Source organism: Lygodium microphyllum, unplaced genomic scaffold, assembly GCF_053477565.2.
Source record: "Lygodium microphyllum isolate KBCC unplaced genomic scaffold, Lygodium_microphyllum_v1.1.10 scaffold_78, whole genome shotgun sequence".
Taxonomy (NCBI): Eukaryota; Viridiplantae; Streptophyta; class Polypodiopsida; order Schizaeales; family Lygodiaceae; genus Lygodium; species Lygodium microphyllum.
Genome location: NW_028229561.1, coordinates 220,661 through 232,764, shown reverse-complemented (window position 1 = coordinate 232,764; position 12,104 = coordinate 220,661).

The following is a 12,104-nucleotide window of genomic DNA, read 5'->3' as shown; positions in this document are numbered from 1 at the left end:
GCAACTTGACAGCATTATCGTATTTTGGCCATAACTTTTGCATACGGTATTGGATTTAGGCGTTGTATAGCTAGAAACAAAGAGTGCAACAAGAGCTACAAATCTTGGAACTCTCAAAGTTGATTCTATGAATTTTTCTATTCTCTATTTCACACATAATAGAGTTGTTCTAGTTTGGATAGCAAACAATAAATTCCATAATGCATGTTTGATGCTTCAAGGATGCTATTTTGGTGCCCAAATGGTATGGTTATGATTTTGGGCTGATTTGAGCACATATTTGGCTCAATTTTCTCAGAGATTCATTGCTGTAATAATAGAGCTAAATGTGAATTATTAGGAAAAAGCATATACTGTAAACGCCCCGAACAACATAGTATGCTTAACAATTATGATATTCGCTTGTTTTCGAGATTTAATATAAAAGAGAATGAACACTTAAAGCTGAAAATGAAAATTGCTCACAAAATTACAGCCATGAAAATGTAAAAGTAATGGAGACAAAATTGAGGGTTGAAGATGGGCAACCCCCCCCCTCGAAGGAATGTATTTCTGCTCAACCCAAGTCCCTTAGGGAAGAGCTCAGTTACAATCAACCTGAGAGTGAGAAGAAGTAATTCTCACTCTCACAAGATCATGCAAAGATGTACAAACACACATGCATTATCTATTATGCAATGATAAGAACTGATTTCTTTACAATATGAGAGAAGAAAAAGGAAAATTCAGCCTTTCTCCATCGTTGATCAGCAGTACATGGATAGGGCTTACTTCTTGTAGCTAAAATGGAAGAAAGAGCTCGAGAAGGAGGTGCTGTAATGAATTTACAGGCTTGCTGACTTGTAAAAAAAAACAGTGATAGAAGAGGGAATATGGAGGAATTTGATAATGGAGAAGTGGGGGATGATGATGGGGATGGATGGGGCCAGTTTCTGGTTATCTGTGGGTGCTGTTCATGAGTTTACAGCAAAGAAAAATGATGATGAATGAAGAAAAACGAGCTCTTATTTATAGGAGAGGGGAGAGCTAGTACAAAAGGGGAAAGTGGAGTAGCACAAGACAAGTGTCCAGCCACATGTCATGAGATGTGACAAGTGGTGGGACACTTGGAAACTTGTGTGACAAGTGTCTCTTCTCTATGGCCTTCCTTTTTGGGTTGAATACTGTCAAGAATAGAAACAACCAAATTTAGTAAGCACAGTCAGAGTACAGAACTTACTATTTTTAGAATGACATCCCTATTTTTTAGGACTAGCATTTTTAGACTAATTCGAGGCTCCTAAAATTTAGGGACCTCCTAAAATTTAGGGATCTCCTAAAATTTAGGGACCCCCCAATATGGGTATCATATGAAAGCTTTTTCCGTGTACATCGCAAAAATGGTATCCGAATCTTCATGTGACTTTCCTATGCAAAGAAATGTGCATTTCAAGCTTCCAGCCCACACATGCACATTATACAAGCATTTCATGATCATGCCATCTTGTTGATTGTAACTGTCTGTTCTGGTGGATCTAGCCCACACTTCAAGGCATCAATCCTTTCTGTGTGCGAGTCTAACCCTGATATGCATGAGTTCTAGTCACAGGCGCCCAATCGGGTCATATAGGTGGAAGTGTGAACTATCTTTTCTCTAACCCACCGCGTGGGTCCACCATAACTTGTGACCACTCATCAGTGGCCAGCTCCAATGCACTTTTCTTTATATCTAATTAGTGCAAAGGAAATAAATTTAATAAATCATTATATAGACAAATTAATGAAAAAAAGATACAAATTCTGTTTCTATAGAGTTGTGACAGCCCTCTGGCTTTTATTCAGCTGTCCTTAGCTGAAAAGCTTCTTGATATTGCTGTAGAATATTTGGGTAATCCTTCATGAATTTTTCATCTACCCACTGTGCATCTGTTGTGGGTAGATTCTTGAATTTTAGTAAGAATTTTCGTGTCACAAGGCCACTTCTCGTGGTTCGATCCTTGAGAAACAAAATCTTTTCAGGTTCCAAGAGTTGCTCTGTTTCTTCAACTTCTGGGGGATCTTCAGTAATGGGTTCCTTTGGTTCTGGTCCTATGTAAGGTTTTAGCAAACTTACATGAAAAGCATTGTGTATTTTCCAATGAGTAGGAAGCTCAAGTCGATAAGAAACTTCATTTATTTTCTCAATCACTTTGAAGGGTCCAAAGTATCTACTGGAGAGCTTTGGAAAAGATGAATTTTGACCAGAACCTTGTTTGAGCCTGCTTTTAATAAACTTTAGCAAGACATATTGACCTTTTTCAAAAGCCAAATGTCTTCTTCGTTTATCTGCTTGCTTCTTTTGTCGCTCTTGGGCAACTTTGATAGTGGCTCGAACTTGATCCATTGCGGTTTTTAAATCTGAAGCAAACTCATCAGCAGCAAAAATCTTATCTTTAGTGCGAATAATTGGAGGAGGAATCACTTTACCCTGTATAATTTCATTTGGAGCTTTCCCTGTGGATGAGTGCACTGTATTGTTGTAAGCAAACTCCAATAATGGAACATATTTCTCCCATTGTGACTTATGTTCACTAACATAAGCTTTCAACATATCCAAAAGAGTGAGATTCATCACCTCTGTTTGGCCGTCAGTTTGAGGATGAAAAGCTGAGGAGAACTTTAAAGTGGTTTCCATATTCTCAAATAAAGCACGCCAAAAGTTACTTGTGAATTTGGAGTCTCTATCTAAAATTATCTCAGAAGGCATACCATGTAATCTAAAGATATGTTGAATGAAAAGTCTTGCAACTTGTGCGGATTTCAATGTTTTATGACATGGAATAAAATGTGATTGTTTGCTGAATCTATCAATTATGACCCAAATCATATCATGACCTTGAGGTGTTCTTGGAATACCTGAGATGAAATCCATTGTGATAGATTCCCATGGATCTTTGGGCACTGGAAGAGGTTGCAACAATCCTGGAATCTTTTGCCTATCATATTTGGATTTTTTGCATACCAGACAAGCCTCAATGAAGTTATGTGTATCTTTTCGTAATGTTGGCCAATAAAAGTAGCGCTCAATTGCACTTAGAGTGGCTGCCCTCCCTCTATGCCCTGCATAAGGGGGTTCATGACTTTCTTTAAGCACCTTTTGTCGAACAGGAAGAGTGACACAAAGGCGATTGTTCATGAGAAGGTAACCGTCTTTGATGGAATAATCTGGATGAGAACCTCCTTGCTGTAAATTTGACCAAATTGCTGCAAAATCAGTATCTTCATCATAAGTATTCTTCATCGTTTGAAAATCTTCATGATGAGCCACTGTAATAGTTGTAATGCGAGGCACTCTAGAAAGTGCATCAGCAACTACATTTTGTTTCCCTGGAGTGTACATAATTTGAAAATGAAACATAGACAAGAAATTTTCCCATCTTACATGTTTCTCCTGCAAATGCTTTTGAGTCTTGAAATACTTCAAGCTTTGATGATCGGTTTTAATAAGGAATTCATTGCCTAAAAGATAATGTTTCCATATCTTTAAAGCATGAACCACTGCTAAGAGCTCCTTTTCATAAATGTCATACCTTTTCTCCACATCATTTAGACGGCGACTTTCAAAGGCTACGGCATGGCCTTCTTGATTTAGCACTGCACCAATACAATCACCGCAAGCATCTGCTTCCACCACAAATGGTTTTACCAGATCTGGAATGATAAGAACAGGTCCAGAAGTAAGAGCTGCTTTCAGCCTTATGAAGGCTGCCTTCTCTTTTTCCTTCCATTGGAAAGAGATCTTCTTCTTTGCAAGGTCATGAAGTGGAGAAGCCATATGTGCAAAATGCTTGATGAAGCGGCGGTAATAAGAACATAAGCCAAGAAACGATCGCACCTCATGTACATCACGAAGATGAGGCCATTCTTGGATTATCCTGATCTTTTCAGGATCCATCTGAATCCCTTCAGAAGAGATGACATGCCCAAGGTAATTTATTTTATGCATGAAAATTTCACTCTTTTTACCATTTACCAAGAGTTGATTTTGTTGTAGTAATTGTAGAACAATTTCCAAGTGTTGATGATGCTCCTCTTCATTCTTGCTAAAGACAAGAATATCATCAAAGAAAGTACCGACATATTGTCGATGCTCTCTAAAGATGCGCTCCATCATTCGATTAAAGGTGGCTGGTGCATTGGTTAATCCGAAAGGAACCACCAAGAATTCATAAAGACCGTATGAAGTGCGGAAAGCAGTTTTGTGTACATCTTGTGGTATTACCCTAATTTGATGATAACCACTCTTTAGATCAATGCGGCTGAAAACCTTTGAGCCTCCTAGACGATCCAAAATGTCGTCAATTCTAGGAATAGGAAACCAATTCTTCACAGTGATTTTGTTGAGGGCTCGATAATCAATGCACATCCTGAATGTGCCATCTTTCTTTTGAACAAGAAGAACTGGTGAACAAAATGGTGAGCTACTTGGCCTACTTAGGCCACGGTTGAGTAGGTCTTCGACTTACTTTCTGATTTCTTCTTGTTGAGGACGGCTCACACGGTATGGTGCTATATTAGGAGGAGAACTGCCCGGGATAATATCAATATGATGGTCTTCTGGCCTTTCTGGGGGAAGCTGATAAGGAAGATCTTCCGAAAAACAATCTTTATACTTTTCCAAGAGCTGAAGTTGCTCTTGGTTTTCAGCATTCATATTATCTTTTACATCAGTGACATAAAGCAGACAACATTGAACACAATCCTTAATTGCTCTAGAGACTTGCATATGGCTTACCATAGGTATGGTGTCTCCAGAAACTCCAGCTTGGATCTCGTACTTCTTGCCTTTGTTGGTGAGTTCTACCTTGTTTTTCTAAGAGAAGATGGTTGAATCTACTCTATGATTCCAGGGCATGCCAAGAATCACATCGCAACCATCAAGGTCTCCGATACCGAAGGTATCTTCGTCACTGTAGCCTTGAATTTGAAACTTGAGCTTGCCAATGTAGGGTATCACAGTCTTCACTGTGTCACCTTCATCAGCATTTAAAGCTTGGCGAACTTCTGCCGGAGTGTCCATCTCTTCATTCTTTAATCCAAGCTCTTTAGCTAATTGCAAGGAAATAATATTTTCATTCGCCCCAAGATCTATCAAGAATAGTGCTTGCTTACCTTGCAACTGTCCCCAAGATTTTAATAATTTGCGCGTCTCTGGAGTGTGAGTTGTGTTTGCAACTACATCATTGATAGCATTGATTTTCACTGGCGACTTAGGCTTGTTGTCAGAAACCTTGCTTTGTCCCTTGTTTGGACATTGCTTCGCTATGTGGCCTGTTTGTCCACATTTAAAGCACTTTTCTTCTTTCATGAAGCGTTGCTTTTCTTCTTCGGAAAGTTGCTTTGCTTGTGGGTATAGATTGGAGCGAAATTGAGGAGCATTAGAAGGTGCATAGGGCTTCATCTTCTTTTGATTTGATGGCTGCTTTTGCGACTGTTTTTGTCCTTCATTTGGGGCTGAATACTCCTCATCATCAGCTACTCTCTTCTTATCATTCTTTTGGAATGATTTGTTGCCATTGTGCTCCATTTCCCATGTCTCAGCATGGTCAATGAGTTCCCTGAGACTAGAACAATGATAATGATTAAGAGCAGTACGAAGTTTAAAATGCAAACCTCCTTGAAACTTCCTAAGCTTTTCCGAACTGCTAATCTTCTTGAAATGTTGGACCTTCAAAAGTAGCTCCCAAAATCTCTTGGTATAGTCACCAAGTGACTCATTTTTCCTTTGCCAAAGCCGATCCGATTCCATTTTTACATCTCTTTTGAAATGAACAGGAAGAAATTGGCTTTGTATCAGGCGAACAAAGGACCGCCATGATTTTGGGGCAGCATGATCATATTCCAACCCCGTCCACCAAGTATGGGCTAAGTCGGTTAAATGTAAAGTTGCAAACTTAATCTTTTCTTTTTCTTTATACTTGTCACGACCATACAAAATTTGAAATTGACGAATAAACTTCAGAAGAAGATCAGGATTTCGGGAACCATCATACATACTGAACTTGATCTTATTTTCAAGTTGAGACAGTGACTTAGTCTTCTTCTTCTTCTTATGCCTTCGTCCATGCTCGGATCTTGAGGTTGAAGATGATGAAGTGCTTGATGGGGATGGAGATGGAGACGAGGGTGAAGAATGTCGACGCCTTTGACGATGATGAGGTCTTCCACGAGAAGGGTGTGACTCTTCATTACTAGAAGATGATCCATCAGAATAGGCGCCAGATGACTTTGAAGAAGAGGATGAGCTTCGACGCGATCTCTTTCTTTGTCTTGAAATAGAATGGGACTGCCTCTTAGAAGTAGTTGGACTTCTTGATCGGCTCCTTTCATTGGTATGGCTTTGTCTCCTTGAAGTAGAGGGGCTTCTTTCCTTGAATTCTTTGGGATTCTCAACTTTTTCTAGTTTGAGAAGTTGCTCACGAATTTGCTAATTCTCCTCTCTAAGACTTTGAATGGCTTGAAGGATAGCACTCGATTGATCCATTGAGACTAAAGAAAAAAAATATATGCTCAAGTACTCAATGCAAGGGCTGAAAACAAACAAACTTATAGTTGTAAGCACTACCAGTGTTGGGGGTGAGGACCGAGCCAAAGCTCTGATACCACTGTAAACGCCCCGAACAACGTAGTATGCTTAACAATTATGATATTCGCTTGTTTTCGAGATTTAATATAAAAGAGAATGAACACTTAAAGCTGAAAATGAAAATTGCTCACAAAATTACAGCCATGAAAATGTAAAAGTAATGGAGACAAAATTGAGGGTTGAAGATGGGCAACCCCCCCCCCCCCCCCCCCTCGAAGGAATGTATTTCTGCTCAACCCAAGTCCCTTAGGGAAGAGCTCAGTTACAATCAACCTGAGAGTGAGAAGAAGTAATTCTCACTCTCACAAGATCATGCAAAGATGTACAAACACACATGCATTATCTATTATGCAATGATAAGAACTGATTTCTTTACAATATGAGAGAAGAAAAAGGAAAATTCAGCCTTTCTCCATCGTTGATCAGTAGTACATGGATAGGGCTTACTTCTTGTAGCTAAAATGGAATAAAGAGCTCGAGAAGGAGGTGCTGTGATGAATTTACAGGCTTGCTGACTTGTAAAAAAAAACAGTGATAGAAGAGGGAATATGGAGGAATTTGATAATGGAGAAGTGGGGGATGATGATGGGGATGGATGGGGCCAGTTTCTGGTTATCTGTGGGTGCTGTTCATGAGTTTACAGCAAAGAAAAATGATGATGAATGAAGAAAAACGAGCTCTTATTTATAGGAGAGGGGAGAGCTAGTACAAAAGGGGAAAGTGGAGTAGCACAAGACAAGTGTCCAGCCACATGTCATGAGATGTGACAAGTGGTGGGACACTTGGAAACTTGTGTGACAAGTGTCTCTTCTCTATGGCCTTCCTTTTTGGGTTGAATATTGTCAAGAATAGAAACAACCAAATTTAGTAAGCACAGTCAGAGTACAGAACTTACTATTTTTAGAATGACATCCCTATTTTTTAGGACTAGCATTTTTAGACTAATTCGAGGCTCCTAAAATTTAGGGACCTCCTAAAATTTAGGGATCTCCTAAAATTTAGGGACCCCCCAATATGGGTATCATATGAAAGCTTTTTCCGTGTACATCGCAAAAATGGTATCCGAATCTTCATGTGACTTTCCTATGCAAAGAAATGTGCATTTCAAGCTTCCAGCCCACACATGCACATTATACAAGCATTTCATGATCATGCCATCTTGTTGATTGTAACTGTCTGTTCTGGTGGATCTAGCCCACACTTCAAGGCATCAATCCTTTCTGTGTGCGAGTCTAACCCTGATATGCGTGAGTTCTAGTCACAGGCGCCCAATCGGGTCATATAGGTGGAAGTGTGAACTATCTTTTCTCTAACCCACCGCGTGGGTCCACCATAACTTGTGACCACTCATCAGTGGCCAGCTCCAATGCACTTTTCTTTATATCTAATTAGTGCAAAGGAAATAAATTTAATAAATCATTATATAGACAAATTAATGAAAAAAAGATACAAATTCTGTTTCTATAGAGTTGTGACATATACTTCTTGTCACTTAATGCTTCTGGGGATTAGTATTGATACACAAATGTTCGCTTGACACATATCTTAGAATGCTTTTGGGCTTTGATTGAGCTCACATTCACTCTGCTTTGGTTGTCATATCTCTACTGCTCATAGTGGACAACAAGCAATTGTCATATCCCTACTATTCATAGTGGACATCAAGCATTTATTTGATAAAGACTATGCTTATTATGCTTTGAAGCTACTCAAATACCACATATTGGATGTATCAACACTTTGGTTGTGATATATGCCTATGGATATGTTTATGACATACTCCTAAGCTAAGATTGGAGCTTTGACATTGGTTGTCATTATTTATTATCCTAGGATACTACTTGGACGCTACAATTAGAGTCTTGTAAACTACTAGGGTTCAATGCTTCCAGATGTGCATTCTATGGATTATGGATGTTTAGACGTCATTCACATGATGTTTTGAGCTTTGCTTGCTCATTTGACATTTGACATTGGAATTTTACTTCAGTGGGAGCTACTCAACTTTACATGTTGAGCCACATTGGCACCCGAATATACTACTATAGAGCATTTGGTTTATGCAATTTAGCTTGAGCTTATTAGAGTGAGATAGTGGGACCCATTGTGACGTATACATGCTCTCTTGATATTTATTGGATGCAGTTACCCTATTGTGGATTGATTTGATCTCTTGGCTTGGAATTGGTACTTATGTTTGTCAAGGTGTTGTCAATGGTATTTATGTGCTTCTAGGTTATGTATTAAGTTTTGCCTAGTGGGTTATATATCAGGAAATTACCCTCATTTGCCTTTGAGACCTACTCTATGCATTATATCTATGCCTATTGCATGTATGGTTTCTAACACACCACAATTCTGATAGTCTTTAGTGCCAATTGTTCTTGGCTCACTCCTTCTTGGTTGCTCACAATTGGTTGTTGGCATATTGTTGCAATTTATTATAGCAGCCTATCATTTTAGTTCTATTCATTCTATTTAAGGGCAGTCACTTGGACTTGATAGCCTTTTGCTTAAAGTTTGTGGATAGCTTATTACTTTAGTAGTATCTCCTATCTCCCACTCGATTTAGCAGTGGTTTTAGGGCTAATTTGCAGGGTGTTATACAACAACATGTCTTGCCCTTCTGTGTAATTACTTTGTCTCATTATGGCTAGTGGTTCTTACAACATTGCTATCTTCAATATTGAAAAACTGGATGGGACTGATTACAACTATTAGAAGATCTAGACATGGCATGCTTCAGTGCAAAAATTATAGGGTAGACCACTCAAAAATGGAGGTGTCAAATCCGCAAACATTAAGCCGAGGATTGGAATGAACTAGATGAGCTATGCAAGTCCACAATCATTTTATCACTCTCTAAGTAGGTTTATTACAATGTTATGATTGGAAATCAGACTACATATGAGATTTGGATACATATTAAAAATCTTTATGACAAGTAGAGTCCTGCATCTCTAATGTATTGTTTGAACACCTTCGCATGAAGAAAGGGACTTCTATTTGTGCACATTTGAATGAGTTTCACTTCATCATTAGCCATTTAGCTTTGCAAGAGATTGAGTTCAAGGATGCTTTGCATCCTTTATTTCTACTTAGTACTCTACCTAAGTCGCGGGACACTTTTCGTATGGCTCTTTGTGCTAAAGATGGCTAAAATTGTAGGATGTTGAGAGTGTCCTCTTGACCGAAGAGGTGAACAAAAAGAATGTGGAAACTTCTCGTACATCACATGCATTACTTGTGAGAGGTTGGCAAGATGGAAATGGCCATGGTAAAGACTCTAACAGGTCTAAGTCTAGGACACGTGGACATTCTCATAGTAAGTCCCATGGCCGTAAGTCTGGTCTTACTTGTCATTATTATGGAAACGTAGGTTATATTCGGCTAGAGTGCCATAAAATGCATGAAGACAAGTGTAAGGAAAAGGGAAAGGGTAAATTGCAGGACAAGAATGATGACCACATCATTGTTCCTAGCAAGTCTAGTATCAAGATTGAGGAGATTAATGTCGTACAGTCTGATATATCGATGATCTTATCTTTGCAACTTCTTCTTTGGATGCTTAACAAAGCTGATTGATGCTTTGTCAATATATACTTAGTGCTAGTAGAGATTTAGGGGCTTTCTTTCATGTGACTCCTCATAGAGAGTGGTTTCACTCCTATCTAAGTATGACTAGATCTATTCATTTGGTGGGTAATCACTTGGCATTGGAGATAGTTGGTATTGGTGATATCCAACTGCATTTTGGTTCAAACAGCATATTCACTCTTTATGATGTACATCATATATTGGCTCTCACAAAGAGCCTTATCTCTACTGGCACCTTGGATGATGCATGTCATGTTGTCTCTTTTGGTTATTCCTCACAAAAGGTTAATTGTGGCAATTGTGTTATTGCACGTGGTGCTAAGTCTAGTATCCTCTATCCTTTACTTGTATATTGGTCAATTGACCATATTTTGGTTGTGGCTGTAGTTCCATATGTATCTCTTTGGCAACATCACCTTGGGCACACGTCTTTGAAAGGAATGAAAATGCTTACCACTTTGTAGTATCTTCTTCCCCTAGACTATAAGTGTTTTGAGTCTTATGATCATTGTTTATATGGGTGGTAGATATGTAGTACGCATAAGGAACCAATCAGAACCTCAACAGAACCTATCAGAACATCACAGAGCCTCGTATCTCTATTGAAAAATATCATGAGCTTCCAACACACAATTAACCTCATCCAAAAAACTCTCAAACACTTCCAAAACTACTAAAATCGATCAAAATTCATCAAAATTCAACCATTCAGGCCTAAAAAACAACAAAAATAAACCAAAAAAGCAAGTAATTTTAGCATTCAACATATAGCATGAAGCACATAAGTGAGCCTTTATCTGTTGTTCATTTGGATGTATGTGGTACCATGACTTGTCAGTCGCGCTAGGTAGTGCAAAGCACTTTGTCACATTCATTGATGATTTCTCACATAAGGTTTGGGCTTTTCCTATTAAGCACAAATTGGATGTCTTGTCTACCTTTCAACATTGGCTTGCTCTTGTTGAGAACCAATTTGGGTATTGGCTAAAATACCTAAGGTTGAATAGTGGGAGTGAGTATGGCTCAAAAGCTTTTGAGTAGTTTTGCAATGAGCGAGGTATTAAGCATCAGTTGACTGTTCCCTACACCCCTCTCCAAGATGGTATTGCTGAACACATGAACATGACGATTCAAGAGAGAATCCACAATATGCTTAGCAAGCAAGCTTATCCCAACACTTTTAGGCTGAGGTAGTTACTATTGCCATACACTTTATTAACAGGTCCCCTTGCATTGCTATTGATTGCCAGGTTGCAGAGGAGGGTTGGGCTAGAGAACCTCCATCATATGCTCATTCGTGTGTCTTTGGTTGTGAGGCATTTTGCCATGTTCCCAAGAACAAGTGCAATTAGCTAGATCCTAAGTCAGTGAAATGCATCTTTTTTTGTTATAGGGATGCACATGAGATGGGCTATCACCTATGGGATCTATAGGCTTGCAAGGTTATCCATAGCCATGATGTCATTTTTCATGAGGAAAATATGCATAAGAAGCAAGAGAAGGTGGTTGAGGTATGCAAGGTGATCTTTTAGGAGGAGCCTGCTGCTCCCATACAGCTAGCTGGATAGCCTACAATAGTTGATGATCCAATGGCCCAAGCCTCATCTATTGTGTAAGATCAACCTACTTTGAGACACTCTACTAGAGCTTGGCGTCACCCAAAGTGCTTTACGCCCTCTGTGGATTATGTTATGATAACAAATGCATGTGAGCCTCTCTCTTATGATGAGGCTATGCACAGAGATGATAGTCACTCATGGGATAGGGCTATGCAATTGAAGTTTGACTAACCATACGTGGGATTTGGTTCCTTTGCCTAGTGGAAAGAAGGCATTGCTATGTAAGTGGGTATACAAGTTGAAAAGTATCCCTAGATGCCCCAAGTCCACTTATAAGGCCACGT